The following is a 16228-nucleotide window of genomic DNA, read 5'->3' as shown; positions in this document are numbered from 1 at the left end:
CCGCAGTTTTTGCAGATTTGTTCGACGGGTGATATTGTTTAGAATTATAGTTTTCTTACCGAGCACTGCTCGTTTTTAACTCCTTCCCAAGATCCACAAACCTGACTGTCCGGGTCGCTCATGCCCCGTGCAACTCGTGTCTGCATTCTATCCCATTTGGTTCAGTCCCCTCTCACCACTTTACAATGGTCTCAATCTCCTCAACAACTTTCAATTCCCTGCCCCTGACCGCCTCACTTACTCCGTGGTCTGTAGTCCTTGTACACTCTGACCCCAATCAAGGCGGCCTTAAATCTCTCTGCTTCTTTCTAAACAGAAGATCCGATCAGTTCGCCTCCACCACCAACCTCCTCCATCTAGCAGAACTGGTCTTCATCCTCACAATTTCTCCTTGTTCTTCCCACTTTCTCCGAACTTAAAGAGTAGCCACGGCACCCGCATAGGCTCCCATCAATGTCTGCTTTCTAATTGGCTACGTAAAACAGTCTACACTCTAAATCTCCCTGGTAATGCTCCCTAACTCTTCCTGTATTACATTACTGACCAAATTGATGCTCTTTCATGCGCCCAAGCTGAGCTCGACTATTTCATCAACTTTGCCTCCAAACCCATCCTGCCCTTAATTCACTTGGTCCACATCTAACACCACTCTCCCCGTCTCCATCTCTGAAGACAAACTGTCCATCGACATCTTTTATAAACCTTCCACGCCTATCTTGGCTACACGTCCTCCCACCCCGTCTCCTGTAAATATGTCATTCTCTTTTCTCAGTTCTTTCGTCTCTGCCGCATCTGTTCTCAGGGTTAGGCTTTCCTTTCCAAGATATCAGAGATGCTCTCCACCTTAAAAGACACGGAGTTTCCCTTCCTCCACTCACTCACATCTCCATTTCCCGGACATCCATGGAGATAGAGTTCCTCTTGCCCCCACCAACTCTTTGCTTTCGCGAGGGATCCCTTCCTCTGTGATTCCCTCGCCCACTCGGCGCCCAAAACAGTCCTAGGTGAGGCAACACTTCACCTGCGAGCCTGCTGGGGCCAGCAATTGTACCTAGTGCTCCGATGCGGCCTCTACGTTGGTGAGACCCGACGTAAGATGTTACAGAATGAGAACACAGCACAGAAACAGGACCTCCGCGGTATCCGCCTAAAGCGGGATTTCCCGGTGGCCAGCAATTTTAATTCCTATCCCCATTCCCGTCCCGACATGTCGCTCAATGCCCCTTCTTTTAAAAATGACAAAGCCATCTCAGGGTGGAGGAGAAACGCCTCATATTCCACTTCAGTAGCCTCCAAGCTGATGGCACGAACATTGGTTTCTCCTTCCCATAATTTTCCCCTTACCTCTTCTTCAATTCCCCACTCAGACCTTTCACTCTCTCCTCACCTGCCCATCGGCACCCCCCTGGTGTCCCGTCGCCTTCTCTGTCTCCTATGGTTCACCCTCTCCTTTCACATTCCTTCTTCTCCAGCCCTTGACCTTTCCTACTCACTAGGCTTCACCTATCGCCTTCCAGCTAGTCCTCCTTCCCTTCCTCCCACCTTTTAAGTCTGGCGGTATCCCCCTTCCTATCCTGCCTTTGGAAGAATCTCAGCTCGAAACGTCGACTGTTTACTCATTTCCGTAGACACTAACTGACCAACTGACTTCCTCCAGCCTGTGTGTGGTGTTACTCTAGATTTCCAGCATCTGCTGAATCTCTTGTGTGTGGCACTATTTACCAATCCCTCTTGTGTTTTCTCCTTTCCAAATTGACTGTAAGCCGCAACTGGTGTTTTTTTTATATATAAATCGGATGATCACGGCAACTGTTAGCTCCTCGAACTTACCTCCACCCCGCCCCCCGAAAGCACTGTCCTCCGTTCTCTCCACACCAAGCTCGCAGACAGAAGGGGCGCAGTAGCGTGGCGGTCTGACCTCTACTTTGTGGAGGCCAGGCGGCAACTCTCAGACACCTCATACCTACTACTTGAACAGGACCCCACTGCGGACCATCAGAAAACTGTCTCCGACTCTGAAATTCTGGAGAATATCCACTGCCACCAGACTCATTGTTTCTGCAGCGGCTACTTTAACATAAACCAAAACCGCCCAGCTCGACACTGTAAATGATGTGCTTACAAACAGGCGGTTCGAAAGACGATACAAGTACATTCGACATAGAAAGCTGGAGGAACTCGACAGGCCGGCCAGCATTCTGTGTGTGTTGCTTGGATTTCCAGCATCTGCAGATTCTCTCGTTTGTGAAAGGTACATTCGATCATATACTACGAAGCCAGCAAAGACCCACAATGCTATCACGATGAAAGGTCTAACTTGCGATCTAATAGCGGTATCAACAAAAAATATCATTCTCCGTGGCTCAACCCCTTACCGCTGGACTAAGTTAAATAACTAACGAAACGAGAATATTCACTTTCTTTTCCCACGCTCCAACCCACGTGATAGAAAATAGATGTATGGCTCCTACAGTTCCTTTACCCCATACACCTCGCTTCCACCTCCTACCGATTGGCTCTGCATGCTGTTGTCCTACTGAGCTCCTGTCCTCATACCTCGACTCCATTCTCCCTCCCTCGGGTCTGTCCCTTCCCACCTGCATCCGCGACACCTATCATGCCCTCGAATTCCTCATTAGCTTTCAATTCCTTGGCCCTGACCACCTCATTTCACTGTGGATACCCAGTCCCTATACACTCCTATCCCCCATCAAGAAGGCCTTAAAACTCTCCCCTTATTTGTCAATAAAAGACCCAACCAATTCCTTTCCACTACCAATCTCCTCCGACTAGTAGAACTGATCTGCACCCTCAACAATTGCCTTCCTTCAGCCCCTTCCACTTTCTCCAGACACAAGGGGTAGCCATGGGTACCTGCACGGACCCTGTCTATGCTTGCCTTGTCGTTGGCTATGCGGAACGATCCTTGTACCAGCCTTCCCTGCCAATGCTCCCCAGCTGCTCCTCTGCAACATTGATAACTGCATTGGTGCTGCTTCATGCACCATAGCTGATCAGTTTCATCAGCTTAGCCTCCTACATCCACCCTGCCCTAAATTCATTTGGTCCATTTCTGAACCTCTTTCCCTTTCCTCGATCGCTCTCTCTGATTTCATCTCTGGAGATAAACTGTCGACAGACATAAACCTACCAATTCCTATGGTTACCTTGACTATACCTCTTCCCACCCTTTTCCCAGCTCCTTTGTCTCTGCAGCATGTGGTTCCCAGGATGTGGCTTTCAAAGAATAGGATTTCCCTTCCTCTGCCCGATGCTGCCTTCAACCACATCTCCTCCATTTCCCAAATATCTGCACTTACCCCATCTTCCCACTGTCTTAACAGTGAGAGTTCCTCTTGTCCTTACCCACTACCCCATGAGCCTTCGCATTCAACACACTATCTACAACTTTTGCCAGCTCCAAAGGATCCTACTACCATACATATCTTTGCCTCCCCCTCCCCCCTGCTTTCCATGGGGATAGCTCCATCCATGGTTCCCTTGTTCATTCATTCCTCCCACTAATCTCCCTCCCAGCACTTACACTGCAAGTGGTCAAAGTGCTGCATCTGCCCATTCACCTCCATTCGGTTCTTCCAGGTGAGGGAACACTTCATTTGCAAATATGCTCAGGTTGTCTATGGTGTCCAGTGCTGCCAATGTCGCCTCTTCTACACTGGTGAGACCCATCGTATGTAGGGGGACCGTTTCATCGAGCACCTCTGCTCCATCTGCCAAAAGTGGAATTTCCCCCATGGCCAACTATTTGAATTCCTATTCCATTCAAACATGTCAGTCCCTGGCCCCCTCTTTTACTATGATGAAGAGGTGGAGGAGCAACACCATATTATCCATCTGGGTAGCCTACAACCTGATGGTATGAATATCGATTTCTCCTTCTGGTAAAAAAATATTTCCCCTCCCCATCCCATCTTTTTCTATTCCCCACTCTGGCCTCTTACAGCTTCCCACCTATCTATCACCTCCCCCTGGGTCTCCTCCTCCTTCCCTTTCTCCTGTGGTCCACTCTCCTCTCCTATCAGATTCTTTCTCCTCAAGCCCTTCATCTTTCCTACCCACCTGGCTTTACCTATCTCCTTCCCCTCTGCATCTGTTTATTCTGGTATCTTTCCCCTTCTTTCCAGTCCTGAAGAAGGGTCTCAGCCCAAAACATTGACTGTTTAAACATTTCCATAGATGCTGTCTGACTTGCTGAGATCCGACACCACTTTTTTTTTGTGTTGCTTGGGATTTCCCGCATCTGCACCCTTTCTCGTGTTTATGATATGTTACTTGAAACTGGATTAATGATCTTTCCTATGAAATATTATATATTTGTGATTATAAAGTGGGATCTTTTTCCTATATTTTCCAGTGCCGATAGAACCTCTAAAGAAAACATTTTATTTCCTACATCAGAATTTTTATGCAATTTAAATATAGAGACATTTAATGAAATCTTAAGAAATAGGCTAATGTGAAATATGTTCCAGGTTTTATTTAACATTTCCAAAAATCCTCAAAGAAAATGCTTCACAGAAGATATTCACTTTGGGCAAACAAAGTGAATAAATATGAAGTAATGGGAAAAATTTGAAATTCTGTTGTCCTTATATTCTATATATCTTCCCCTGGCAATCTTGATATTTTCTACTTGTAAGTACATTTATAAATGTAAAATATGGCAAATGTCACAGTAATATTACTTCACCACTAACTCTTGTTGTTACCTTTCCACTGATCCTGCCTGATGTCAAGTCAAGTCACTTTCATTGTCATTTCGACCATAACTGCTGATACAGCACATAGTAAAAATTAGTCGACGTTTTTTCAAGACCATGGTGTTACATGACACAGTACAAAAACTAGACTGAACTACATAAAAACAACACAGAAAAAAAACTACACTAGACTACAGACCTACCCAGGACTGCATAAAGTGCACAAAATAGTGCAGGTGTTACAATAAATAATAAACAAGACAATAGGGCAGTAAGGTGTCAGTCCAGGCTCTGGGTATTGAGGAGTCTGATAGCTTGGGGGAAGAAACTATTACATACACTGGTCATGAAAGCTTGAGTGCTTCGGTGCCTTTTCCCAGATGGCAGAAGGGAGAAGAGTTTGTATGAGGGGTGTGTAGGGTCCTTCATAATGTTGATGTGCTGATAACTTTCAGCATTTTTGAACATAATCCTATGAGTCTACGTGGAATACATAGGGAATTGAAGACCATCAAGAATGACAGGACTGCTACTGGAATTCAGCTAGCAAAAAGTGCCATGTTCTATAGTTGAACACTGAGAGACTAGTGGGACCACCTATCTTCCAACCATGATGGAGACTCAAGTGAAGTCTGAAGTCAAGACCAGCTATGAGCCCTCTGGGTTATGACCGGTTATGTACTCTGGGTTTACTGACAGTTCTGAATTTAGAGGTCTGATGATCTGGCTGCTGGTTCTTTACATCAGTTTGGGATTGGTTAGTCCCGGGCTAGACTAGGCTCAGTACAGTCAGCAGGATTGTGTTTCACTGCTCAGTATAATAACCAAATTGAATATGTTGGTGTTTCTTTGCATGAGGACTCAGTCTACAAAAAAATCTGCAAAAACTGTTAAGATCCTTTATTTTCCCACTCTCTACCATTTTAATTTTCATTTGTGTAACATTGACTCAAACAAATAACTGATTAACCTAAAGGAAACTGATGGAGTTGTGATTTTCCTCTTACCAGTGAGAATAGAAGTTAATGATGGAAATGAAAATGTGGTCCTTACTTTCATGCTATGTCCAAGACCAGAATTTTCAGATAACTATGGACGTGGATGTTGTAAATCATATTATTTGAATACAAATAAAAACAACTGGGAGAAAGTTAAATTGTGAAACTGTAAAAGATATTAATAGATCTTCATGAAATAATTTATTACAGATACAATAGATTGGAATTAAGATTCATTGCAAATGAAAGCATCTTCAGAGATAAGGACTATATAAGCAAATCTAAGTGTAGAATTTCCAGCCGAAGGTTGAATCTTAGCTGCAGGACGCGCTGCATGGCAAGTCTGAACAAAAGTGTACCATTGCAGAGGTGGAAAGTAGTTCTCTTATTGGGAGTAACTACAAAGTTCCTGAAATTTTTGGTATTTGCTTCCATTCGTTTGACAGGGGAGTCAAATGCCATCCTGTTCCATTCTGCATGTTTCTCTAGACCTGCAGTGATGTGGTTGACTCTGTAATACTTTCTGAAACTTCCTAGCAAGCTACCCTATGATGCACTATAGTCACTATATTGAAATGAAAAAGAACTAGGCAGACCATCCAGCGATTACCTTGGCACTGAATTCAGCCCTACAAAGTTACTCCCAGCCTTGCAAATATTTTTAATGTTCTCCTCACCATTTTCTGCATTCTGTAGTCATTGCATTGAAGCAACAGCTTGACATAGCTGCATTGCGTTGCGGTCACAGAGGTGACGTGTGAGAGTACACCCTGTTCTACTCGAGATGGTAGTAGAGTGGTATGATAAGAGTTGACTCCGGACTCTGCGAAATCTCACCGTGTCAGCTGAAACATGGAGCATGCTTCCTCCTTTGTATTGTCCTCCCTCAAATGATGTAATATTGCTCCTCCACAGTCAGTAAAACTTTGAAAAAATCTAAGTAGCAATAAATGCAAAAATATACTCGAATTGAGGTACCAATGACCCATCATCAAGAATGGCTTGACTGCATCTGCTGAAGGTCGAGGGTGTCAGGCTGGACACGAGCAGATAGTGAACAAACCTATGGATAAATTACTTCAACTTGTCCTCAGCAGTCTGCCTGTTGCAGAGATGAAAGCCTTGGTAGAGAAATTATCTCACTGCACAGTTCTAAGGAGACCAGATCCTACTGTACCTACACGTTCACTGTGTTGATTGGGATAGACTCAGACCAGATTTTGCCACTCTGGGCATTTCTGGGGCAGTCTGGATCGTCAACAGCAGAATAGATTACATTACCACAATCTGTAACCTTGTGGCTTGATGCATTCCTTATTCTATCATTACTGTTAAACCAAGATCAAAATGCTGATAACAACACCATGTGTATCTGAAAATGGTGAGGTTCTGACCAATGTGTCAAGTCAAAGCTCTGCGGTTGATGCCACATTTGGCTGTGAATTGTGGTGGACAATGAAAGAGTCAACAGGAAGAAAGCAAGAGGCTCTAAGACCATTTTTATTCTCAACATGGAATCTGTTTATTAGTAACAAAACTATCACTCTCAGCCATGTTCAAATAGAAGTGCCACGGATTATCGAATTCTATTTCATCCAGAGGCCCCACCATCACACAAGCCAGTCTTCAACTATTCATTTTATTACAATATTAATGTGCTAAGAGTACTGGATATGGCAAAGGCTTTGGGACCAAGCAACACCTCACTTAAGGGGGAGATCTGTGTTCCACAATTGGCATTAAGTTATTCTTCTGACAAAGTGAGCATTAAATTCAGGCTACTTAATAAATGTGACAATTTTCTGAAAGAGACTGGTTATTAGTAACAATAGCTACTGAACTCTCAAATTGTTATTAAACACCATCTGATTCGTTAATCCTCTTTTAGAGAAAGAACGTCTAAAGTGTTTACTCGGTCCAGCCTATACGAGACTTGAGTTGAACTAATGTTGTTGATCCTGTACTGCCTCCTGTTCAGAGCAATTAGTTATGGCCAAGCAATGCTACCGCTGTTGTACATGTCCTATGAAATCATACTGTACATAAAGTAAGATTTTGACAGGGGAAATAGCGTAGTTCCACTTCTGTCAGATTTTTGAGGCTCTAAAGCGGTTTCAAAATGCCTCTGATATTCAGAGACATTTAAAACATATTCAGATTCAATATATGTTCATTATACTTCTACATTCAAATAAAGTTATAACTGTACTGTAATTAAAACAGTAAAATAATACTAAGTTTAAAGAAACTACCTTTTCCCTCCTAATCTCAAGTTAATGGGAATTGTGATCCTACGCCAAGCCTTTCTGGCATGGGATCAGAAGGCAGGTAATGGGGAATCCCAGCTGCCACCCAGTTCATAGCAGAACTATGGTAGACGTCACCTAAGTTTGAGTTGTACCTACTTGCTTGTGTTTGAATACCATCTGTTCCTTTCCTGATCACCAGTCAGATTTAACAAATTGAACCTATCTGGTAGGTGCTGAATTAGACATGTATAGTAACTCTGTGTCCCAAAAGCAGTTATGTGATGTCAGCAATTCAAAACAACTGGAATGTGTTGAAATTCCAGTATAGGAACTACATTAAAGAACTGTCAATGCTGTGATAAAAAGCAAATTGGGTTTTGAACATTTTGTTACATGCCTTCAAGGATTTTGATGAAATGATCAAACCTGCTCTTGTATTTCGTGTCAATGTTTTGAAGGAAGTGAAAGGAGAAGTTGTTCAATTTGGGAAGCAGTTGTGCCAGGTGGCGGAGGGAGTTCAAGGAAGCAAAAGGTCCTCACTTCCTCCATTTGGAAGCGGTTACCAAGGTGATCTGTAAGGATGCTAACTAGACCTGGTTTGCAGTGAGAGATGAGGAACATTCTTTGTTCTGGGCTGAGGCAGATCCCTTTTCATCTTGTTCAGACATATTAATGATTAAAGCACTGCACAGAAAATGCTGGAGGAACTCAGCAGGCCAGGCAGCATCTATGACCTTTCATTAGGTCTCAGCCTGAAATGTTGACTGCTTATTCTTTTCCATAAATGCTCCAGCAATTTGTGTGTATTACTTTGATTTCCAGCATCTGCAGACCTTCTGTGGAAGACACTAGCAGGGTGCCGGGTGTTGAAGGATGTGAGGGAAGAGAAATGAGTGCAGTTACTATTACAAGCAAGAAGATTATCAAAAAGCTTGAAGTCCTAAAAGTACATAAATTGCCCAGACCAGATGAACTGCACCCTAGGGTTCTGAAAGAGGTAGTGGTAGAGATTGAGAAATAATGATCTTTTCAAGAATCACTGGACTCTGGGATGGTTCTGGAAGACTGAAAAATTGCACATGTCACTCCACTCTTTAAAAAAGGAGGGAAGCAGCAGAAAGGAAATTACAGACCAATTAGCCTGACCTCAGTGGTTATGAAGATGTTGGAGTCAATTTTTAAGGATGAAGTTATGGAGTACCTGGTGACACAGGACAAGATGGGACAAAGTTAGTATGTTTTTCTTAAGGGAAAATCTTGTCTGAGAAACCTATTGGAATTCTTTGGGGAGATTACAAATAGGATAGATAAAGGGGATGCAGTGAATGTTGTATATTTAGATTTTCTGAGAAGGTGCCACACATGAGGCTGCTTACCAGGTTAAGAGCCCATGGTATTACAGGGAAGTTACTGGCATGATTAGAGCATTAGCCAGTAGATTAGAGGAGGCAGCGAGTGGGAATAAAATGATCCTTTTCTGGTTGGCTGCCAGTGACTAGTGGTGCTTCACAGGGATCAGTGTTGGGGCCACTTCTTTTTATGCTGTATATCAATGATTTTGATGATGTAATAGATGGCTTTGTTGCAAAATTTGCAGATGATATGAAGATTGGTGGAGGGGCAGGTAGTGAAGAGGAAACAGGAAGGCAGCACAAGGACTTAGACAGACTAGAGAATAGGCAAGAAATTTGCAAATGAAAATGCATAATCATGCACTTTGGTGGAAGAAATAAATGTGTTTTGTAAACAGGGAGAAAATCCAAAAACCTGAGATGCAGAAAGACTTGGGTGTCCTTGTGCAGAACACCCTAAAGGTTAACTTGCAGGTTAGTCTGTGGTGAGGAAGGCAAATGCAATGTCAGCATTCATTTCATGAGGTCTAGAATGTAAGAGCAGGGATGTGATACTAAACTATAGGTTTTATTAGGCACTGGTGAAGCCTCACCTTGAATATTGTGAACAGGTTTGGGCTCCTTATCTGAGAAAAGATGTGCTGGCTTTGGAGAAGGTTCAGAGGAGGCTCACAAGGATGATTCTGGGAATGAAAGGGTTATCATACAAGGACCATTTGATGGCTCTGGGTCTGTACTCACTGGAATTTAGAAGGATTGGGGTGATCTCATTGAAACCTTTTGAATGTTGTAAAGCCTAGACAGCGTAGATGTGGAAAGGATGTTTCCCATGAACGGGGAGTCTAAGACAAGAGGGCACAGCTTCAGGATAGAGGGCTGCTCATTTAAAACATAAATGCAGAGTAATTTCTTTAGCAAGAGGGTGGTGAAAATGTTAAATTTATTACCACAGGCAGCTGTGGAGTCTTCTTCATCTTCTTGTGTTGTTTCATGGTGGTTGGCAAACCAGCTTTAAGATGCATTACCACCACCTACTGGACTGGAGTGTGGATCATTTGATAACCAGGAGGAAGGAAAAGAATTACATTCCCTAAATTCTATATAATAAACCAGAGTATTTCAGATACTTCATGATGTAGGTCCGAATTTCTCTTGAACTCCCACTTAAAATGTCTTCTATACACATAGCAGTTTTTTTTTTGTTTATCTGAAGCACTCCTATCATCTTCACTCTTTCTCTTTCATACTTCTTAAATTTTATCAATACATGTTCAACTGCTTCTGGTTGATTACAGTATTCACACAACCCAGTTGGAGGTTTCCCTATTTTGTATAATGTGTAATTAAGACTTGTGTGTCCAATTCTTAAATGACCGATGATCACTTCTATCTTTCTGTGCCCTCCTGATATTCTTTGGTATCTCCTGATATCTGACTTGCCTTTGTATTTTGTACAGTTGTCTCCCTGTTTCACTCTCATCCCAATGCTTCTGCCACATCTCCTCAATACACGTTTTTATAATGCTTTTGACTTCCATTTTGCTTACAGGGATCTGGACCTCCATTATAGACGATTTGAGTGGTTGTTTAGCAATAATGTCCACTTTTTCATTACCCTCCACACCACAATGAGCAGGAACCCAAAGGAAGCTTACTTCTACCCCATTTTCAGCCAGTGTATATAACTTGCATAGAATCTCCAATAAGATATCCTGTCTACTTTCTGATCTTCTTGATTTGATAGAGGTTAATGCAAACTGTCTGAACAAATTACAGCCTTTTTGACATTTTTTTCTTCTATCCAAGATAATGCACTCAACATTGCCATTAATTTTGTTGCATACACTGCCTGGTCCCACAGACCTGCACCTGGACCATATCCCTCCATACACCTCTCATCCATGTACCTGTCCAAGTTTTTCTTAAACGTTAATAGTGAGCCCGCAGTTACCACTTCATCTGGCAGCTCATTCCACACGCCCACCACTCTCTGTGTGAAGAAGCCCCCCAGAGTTCCCTTCAAACTTTTCCCCCTTCACCCTTAACCCATGTCCTCTTTTTTTTCCCCTAGCCTCAGTGGAAAAAGCCTGCTTACATTCACTGTACCTAACCCGTCATAATTTTATATACCTCTATCAAATCTCCCCTCATTCTTTTACGCTACAGGGAATAAAGTCCTAACCTTTTCAACCTTTCTCAGTAACCCAGTTTCTCAAGTCCTGGCAACATCCTTGTAAACCTTCTCTGCACTCTTTCAACCTTATTAATATCCTTCCTGTAATTAAGTGACCAAAATTGCTCACTCCAAGTGACTTCAAATTCGGCCTCACCAATGTCTTATACAACCTCACCATAACATTCCAACTCTTATACTCAATACTTCGATTTATAAAGGCCAATGTACCAAAAGCTCTCTTTACTACCCTATCTACCTGTGACGCCACTTTTAGGGAATTTTATATCTGTATTCCCAGGTCCCTCTGTTCTACTGCACTCCTCGGTGTCCTACCATTTACCTTGTATGTTCTACCTTGGTTTGACCTTCCAAAGTGCAATACCTCACACTTGTCTGCATTAAACTCAATCTGCCATTTTTCAGCCCATTTTTCCAGCTGGGCCAAATCCCTCTGTAAACTTTGAAAACCTTCCTCACTGCCCACTACACCTCCAATCTTTGTATCATCAGCAAATTTGCTGATCCAATTTACCACATTATCATCCAGATCATTGATATAGATGACAAATAACAATGGACCCAGCACTGATCCCTGTGGCATACCACTAGTCATAGGCCTCCACTCAGAGAAGCAATCCTCCACTACCACTCTCTGACTTCTCCCATTGAGACAATGTCTAATCCAATTTACTACCTCCCCATGTATACCTAGTGACTAAATCTTCCTAACAATCTCCCATGCGGGACCTTGTCAAAGGCCTTACTGAAGTCCACATGGACAACATCCACTGCCTTCCCTTCATCCACTTTCCTGGTAAGCTCCTTGAAAAACTCTAATAGATTTGTTAAACATGACCTACCACGCACAAAGCCATGCTGACTCTCCCTAATAAGTCCCTGTCTATCCAAATACTTGTAGATCCTATCTCTTAGTACTCCTTCCATTAATTTACCTACTACAGACATCAAACTTACCAGCCTATAATTTCCTGGATTACTTTTAGAGCCTTGTTTTAAACAACAGAACAATATGAGCTACCTCCAATCCTTCAGCACCTCACCCGTAGATACCAACATTTTAAATATATCTGCCAGGGCTCCTGCAATTTCAACACCAGTCTCCTTCAAGGTCCGAGGGAATACCCTGTCAGGTCCTGGGGATTTGTCTACTCTGATTTGCCTCAAGACAGCAAGCACCTCCTCCTCTTCAAACTGTATAGGTTCCATGACCTTACTACTTGTTTGCCTTATTTCCATAGACTCCATGCCAGTTTCCTTAGTAAATACAGATGCAAAAAACCCATTTAATATCTCCCCCATTTCTTTTGGTTCTATACATAGCCGACCACTCTGATCTTCAAGAGGTCCAATTTTATCCCTTACTATCCTTTTGCTCTTAATAGACCTGTAGAAGCTCTTAGGATTATCCTTCACCCCGACTGCCAAAGCAACCTCATGTCTTCTTTTAGCCCTCCAGATTTCTTTCTTAAGTATTTTTTTGCACTTTTTATACACCTCAGGCACCTTATTTGCTCCTTGTTGCCTATACATGCTATACATCTCTCTCTTCTTTTTTTTATCAGAGTCCAATATCCCTTGAGAACCAAGGTTCCTTATTCTTATTCACTTTGCCTTTAATCCTGATAGGAACATACAAACTCTGCACTCTCAAAATTTCTCCTTTGAAAGCCTCCCACTTACCAATCACATCCTTGCCAGAGAACAACCTGTCCCATTCCATGCTTTTTAGATCCTTTCTCCTTTCTTCAAATTTGGCCTTTTTCCAGTTTAGAACCTCAACCTGAGGACCAGATCTATCTTTATCCATGATCAAGTTGAAACTAATGGCATTATGATCACTGGAACCAAAGTGTTCCCCTACACACACTTCCGTTATCTGTCCTAACTCGTTTCCTAATAGGAGATCTAATATTGCATCCTCCCTAGTTGGTACCTCTATATATATTGATTTAGTAAACTTTCCTGGACACATTTTACAAACTCTAACCCGACTTTAACAGTATGGGAGACCCATATCACAACTTTATGTTTCTTGCAGTTTTCTGCTATTTCTCTGAAGATTTGCTCCTGCAATCCTCACTGACTATTGGGTGGTCTATAATACAACCCCATTAATGTGGTCATACCTTTCTTGTTTCTCAGCTCCTCCCATTTGGCCTCGGTAGACAAGTCCTCTAATCTGTCCTGCCGAAGCACTGCTGTAACATTTTCCCTGACTAGCAATGCCACCCCTCCACTCTTCACCCCTCTGCCTCTATCACATCTGAAACATCTCAACTCCAGAACATTAAGCTGCCAGTCCTGCCCCTCCTGTAGCCAAGTTTCACTAATGGCTATAATTTCATAATTCCACGTGTCAATCCAGGCCCTCAGCTCACCTGCCTTCCCTACAATACTCCTTGCAATGAAATAGACACACCTCAGAATATTATTACCACCACACACAAACCTTCTATTGGTGACTTTGCACAAACTTTTAACATCATTTATTTTCACCTCCACTCCACTCCACCCCCACATCACTTTATTTTCACCCCCACAATTTGTTTTAATATTGGAACAATTACAGAATGTTTCCATGCAAATGGTATTTTACCTATTTTCCATATATTCTTAAACAGTCTCTGTAGAACTAGAAGTGCACTTCTTGATAATTGCTTCAGCATTCTACTCCATACTTGATCCTTCCCAGGAGAAGTTGGCTGCACGTTCACAATGACTCTTTCTATTTCTGTTATGCTAATAGGAGTATCTAGAACTTCTTCTGATGTTGCTCTTTTGTCCGTAATTCTTGGTTTTGCTTAAGCATCTCCTCCCTTTGCTGACTAGCCTCAACTGTCAAATTTTCCAAGCTATGTATGTAAACAAAAGTTTTTGCCAATATTTCTGCTTTTTCTACATTGTTAATTGCCATTTTGTCCTTGCTTTTTAGCACAGGAATCTCTTTGCTACCTCTTATACCATTCATTTCCTTATCGTGCCCCATGTTCCAGACAGTTGAGTTTCTCTTCCAATTTTCTTACCATATTGTCTCCAGTATGCTCGCTTCGCTTGTCTGATTATTTTCCAAACTACTGCTTGTGCTCTTTTATATTGTATTAATGTTTCTATCAAATGTTGTCTTTTTATAAATGCTTTATTTACTTTTATATTTCCGCTACATTCACAATTCCACCATGGAACACTTTTCCTCTTTCCTCTACCTTTACTTTTCGGAATTGTTTCTTCTGCCAAATTTATAATTGCTGCGACCAATTTATCATTCATTTCTTCTGTATCCAATATATTTTCATCCAAAATCTTTATGCATCTTACTTCACTTCTTCTTTGAAACATCTCCCAATCTGCCTTATTTAGGCACTCTAGGTCCTTTATTTTGTTCTATTTTAGTCGGAATCCTTGTGAGTATGGGATAGTGAACACTTCCTACTGTAGTTTGTTTTAATACGTTCCAAGTACTGATCCCTGCTAATTCTCTACTTACAAATGTTAGATCTATTGCAGATTCTGTGTTTTGGGAAATATATCTAGTACCTTCGCCATTATTTATACATACCAATTTTTCGTCATCTATAAGTTCTTCTATCACTAATCCTTTTTAATCAGTATTTTTACATCCCTGTAGTGTACTGTGTCCATTGAAATCCCCACACCATATTATTTTCCCTTTCATCCCACCACCCACTGTGTTTAATGTATCTTTGCTTAATCTTCTACATGGATTATAATAATTTATTATTACCGAGTTTTCTCTGCCTATCCAAATTTTGATTATTATTGATTCATATTTCTGCCCTATGTTGATTATATTATACCTCATCCCTCTGGTTATAAATATTGCTACTCCTCCAACATCGCCATTACTTTTATCCTTCCTAATAGCTATATGTCCTTGTAAAACAAAATCTAATTGTGGTTTCAACCATGTTTCCTGTATACATAAAATCTGAGGTTTTTCCTGGTTCTGATACATATTTCTTAAGTTCTTGTCCATTTGCAATAAGACTCCTTGCATTCCATTGTAAAACATATACTGCCATTAAGATCCCGCCTCCCCTGCCTGTGAACTGTTTGATCCTCCATTCAGTGTTTCTTTAACTAATTCCCACCTAAGCTCTTTAATACCAAGATATTTTTCTGCAGACTTGACTATAATTTTAATGTTCTCGGTTCTCTTGTCTGTTTGTGCTGAACAGTTAATTGCATCTACCATAAACAGTTCCTTTCTACTCATTATTAGTGTATCCTTGTTTAACATATTGCAGTCCTCACAGTATTATTATTCCCTATATTTATTCGTTTGATAGCCTCCTCCTTTTCAGTGATTCCTTTCACTGCCTCTGCGTAGCTAACCCCTTGAGTTACTTTAGCATATTGTATCTCAGCTGCCTTCTTGCTATTAATGCACCCTCGATAAGCTGCGCTGTGTTCCCCGCCACAATTGCAGCATCTCAGCCTAGCTCTCGCCTTACATTTCCCGTATTCATTTTCTCCAGCGCACCTCCCACATCTTTGTATCCCTCTGCAGACCGCCGCAATATGCCCAAGTTTCTGATGTTTAAAGCATCTTTACGGGTGGTATATATATTCTGACCTCTTAACACATATACCCTAAATAAACTTTAGTCGGCAATCTTTCTTCATCAAAGTTAATCACAACCGATAAACTATCACACTTCTTTCCTTTTTTCGTAACTTTCAAACGTTTGAC

Source organism: Hypanus sabinus, chromosome 27 (genome assembly GCF_030144855.1).
Source record: "Hypanus sabinus isolate sHypSab1 chromosome 27, sHypSab1.hap1, whole genome shotgun sequence".
Taxonomy (NCBI): Eukaryota; Metazoa; Chordata; class Chondrichthyes; order Myliobatiformes; family Dasyatidae; genus Hypanus; species Hypanus sabinus.
The sequence above is the reverse complement of the archived record's forward strand: the minus strand, read 5'-3'. Positions refer to the sequence as shown.